Below are 3,475 nucleotides of genomic sequence, written 5' to 3'. Positions count from 1 at the left end.
TATAGTGTATTGAACACTAACCTCAAACCAAAATAACCTACATTCTAGTTCTGTCTCTTGACACTTCCTGGCTGTGTGATGTTTGGCAAATCATGGAGCTTGTCTATGCACTAGGCAAATTTCTAAAAGTATAAGTTTCAGAAAGGGTGATGACTGGCATTATTAGAGGGAATTTCCACATGCAAGGAATTCCTTATAACAAGAAAAAGCACATGTCTGATCCCTATATCCCATTTCTAAACTGCTATGATTTTTAAAATGAACTAGGAGACATCAGTAACTATTAAAAATTATGCTTCCTTTATGTTGTAAAATCCTTGAGAATAATATATGTACACCTTTAAGATTTAATTGACAAAAACCTATTTAAAAAAAGATAGGCTTTCATATATGATTTTTACCATTTGACAATTAAGATACTACTATATGGAGATGGCTTTGGCTGATCGCATCAAGCAAAGCAACAGAATCCTACCCCAGTGTGACCAAAAAACCCCCTTTAATCTCTTTCTGACTAGTTGTTCAACCCTCTTACCATTTGTGGCCTTAGAGCTCTGGAAGTAGTGGCTGCTTCTGCCACTGTTTATTCAGTAACTCCCAAGGCCTGCTTCCGGTTTGCTGGGGCCAGGGCTGTGCTTGCATGGCTTGCTCTGGTCTAGACTTCAGTCCACTCTCACCCAGGGGCAACAGGCCTTTCCTGTCTACCTTCCAAGTTGTCTTGGACTGTAAATTTCTTTCACTCCATCTTTTTTAATGGGCATAAGAGATTTTAATGGACTATAATGTAAAACAGGGGATAAAGCCATAGCTCTTATCATCATTTTTGCTTTAACCTTTTACATTTAAAGTGTTTGCAAAGTCTACAAGTAATTTTAAGAGAGCTAGCTCTGTGATAGAAAATAACACTTTATCTTATATCTCAGGATATGAATAGCATGTCACTGATACACAACATGACTGTTACCAGACATGGGATAACAGATCATAAAAATATTTTCCAGACAGGATTACAAAATTTCTCTTGTAAAAAAAATATACATAGTAAAGAGGAATACACACATATTCTACCAGAACACGAACATAAAACGAAGTAAGAAATTTTATTAGTATTTTTCTATGATTAGTTTAGAATTATCTTTACTCTTGCCTGATCAATAATGCTTTTTGAAGCTAAAATTATAATCTTTTTGTTTTTCACTTTTAAAAAATACACTGCATTCTTATAATCAGCATTCTCTGATTTTTTATCCACCTGCTTTAATGTTTAATATGCCTCCTCGAAGTTTACTCCATAGCATATGGTTATTTAATTTAAATATCTCAGCCACAAATTGAACTGCTTCCTCAGGTGAAAGTATAGTTGAACAGCCAAGACCCCCAGGCCTTTGAAGCAAGAACGATATGTCCTGAGCTCCCCAATCAGGTGTAAGGGGAGGACAGTTGACTATTGGATATGCAGTGTTAGCAGGCATTACTGGCCCCAAACCATTGCTTCTGCCAGCTGCTGCCACAAATACAGTAGGAACACCATCCCCTTCATACTTTGCTTTACTTTTTAAGTTTCATCTGGTCCTTTATGGGCAGATATTACACAAAGTTCACAGGGAATTCCATAATAGTTTCAACAAGCCTTCTTAATTATCCACAGTGACCGAGGTCAGAAATTGAGACCATCCATACCACAACTATGCATGAACTTTCTACTTTATGAAGCAACTCTACTCTCTCTATGATGCATTCGAAGTTTTTCTTCACCATCTGGAGGCTTTGAGAGTCACTTCCTTAAAGTCCGATATGACTTTTTGTCTTTCTGTTGGGTTCTATCTCCAGATAGCCAGAGCCTCCAGGAATCATTATCAATAACATCCGCAAAACAATTTATTTTGTATTTGTATCAACAGCAGATTCAATTTTCATGTCAACCCAGTGTACAGTTCTGAGGTAACCCGTCTTTTTCCAGTATTTCAAAAATAGCCTGTGTGGAATGACTCATAATATCCACTTCATTCTGATCTATGTGAAGTCCAGCAAAACACAATTTTGCAGCACTAATTGTTCTTCAGAATGTGGTGGATCATTGTTGGCATCAACTTCAGTTAGGAGTTATCTAATCATCCAGTTAGGTTGACGCCAGGATTTCTTTGGAGAAAAGAACCAGTTGTAATTCTTCTGCATACCCATTCAATTGGAATATTTCAATTTGAAGTTCAATGAAAGCTATCCGACCACATATTTTGGTGAAAGCAATTTTGATACCTGCTTCCTGAAAAAACTCAAAAATATAGCTGGCATTTTTTTTTTTTTGTGATTGCAGCTTTTCCAATCAACCGACTTTCTTTTCTAGCTGCACTGCCTACTGTAATATGGTCTTTAAACTTCAAGAGGACTTTTCCAGGATTGTCTAACAATTGATAGACTTCTTTTGCTTTACCTTCATAGAGCTTCTTACCAATCTTCAGTAGTTTCGTGGTAGTCATTTCTCTGGTTGTGGCAGTGGCTAATGGGAAGACAGGAACCTGGGGAGGAGAAGAGAGTTGAGGTTAGGGATAGCAATAATTCCATATATTTTTGGGTTCTGCTGCTCTAAAATTTGTTGAGAGTCACTTTTTAAAAGTATTTGGAGGGATCTGGGAGAAAGCTCAGGCAAGTCCCTGCCTTTACCCCACAATCTAGGCTTTGTCCCTTTGTCACTGTGTTTCAAAGGAATTACTGCCAAACACTGCTCCGTGGAGGGAGACAGAGACCCCGGGCTATCATGAAGTTGCTCCTAGGGAAGCCGTCCATGGACACAGGAAGCATGTTATCTTTCAGCTTCTTATTTTTGTTATTATTTTTCCTGACAGCTAGGTGCTAATGTCAATTGTTACTTCACACTTGGTATCTAAGGAGGCTAATTTTGGGGAAGAGAGTGTGGAGTGATTACACAACTCCTAAAGCAAGCAGATAGATGCTTTTAGAGGTGGGACAGAAAAAAGATTTTGGAGCCACCCTCCCCCTCCCCATTCTTTCAAAATAAACCTATCATAACAAAATGTTAGAGCTAGCATGATTTTAGGGATTATTTAGTCCAATTCTACTTCAAATAGTAGTTAAGTGAGGTCCCCAGAGAGAGGGAAGTTCAATACCACATTATAAAATATTTATTTAAATCTTACTGAAACTGAGACTGAGCTATGACTGACTCAAATGTAAGGAAAAATACACAGACAAACTTAAAACTTAAAGGTATCTTAGAGAATAGCTTGTCATCACCATTTTACAAAGGAGATTTAGAGTTGGAATAAGAGCAGAAAAAAGAACCTACTTCACCTCACTCTTGTATAGTTCCATTTGAACAAAGTTGCTGCAATTTGGACTCCTTAGGGTCACAAAGCATTGGGCTTAGTCTCTGAAAAGGAAGGGAGGCATTTTGGCACTTTTTGAGCATCCACTAGCACAGTTTATCCATATTATGGAAGGAAGCCCTGAAAACTTC

The 3,475-nt window shown here is 37.7% G+C and overlaps 1 pseudogene; it reads right to left on the bottom strand.

The window, feature by feature from the left end:
* Positions 1 to 1,244: 1,244 nt before the first annotated feature.
* LOC118847353 lies at positions 1,245 to 2,477 on the bottom strand (annotated as a pseudogene).
* Positions 2,478 to 3,475: the final 998 nt, after the last annotated feature.

The sequence above is a fragment of the Trichosurus vulpecula genome, chromosome 4 (genome assembly GCF_011100635.1).
Source record: "Trichosurus vulpecula isolate mTriVul1 chromosome 4, mTriVul1.pri, whole genome shotgun sequence".
In the NCBI taxonomy this organism is placed as follows: Eukaryota; Metazoa; Chordata; class Mammalia; order Diprotodontia; family Phalangeridae; genus Trichosurus; species Trichosurus vulpecula.
Note: the sequence above shows the minus strand (reverse complement) of the source record. Positions and strands in the feature narration are given on the sequence as shown.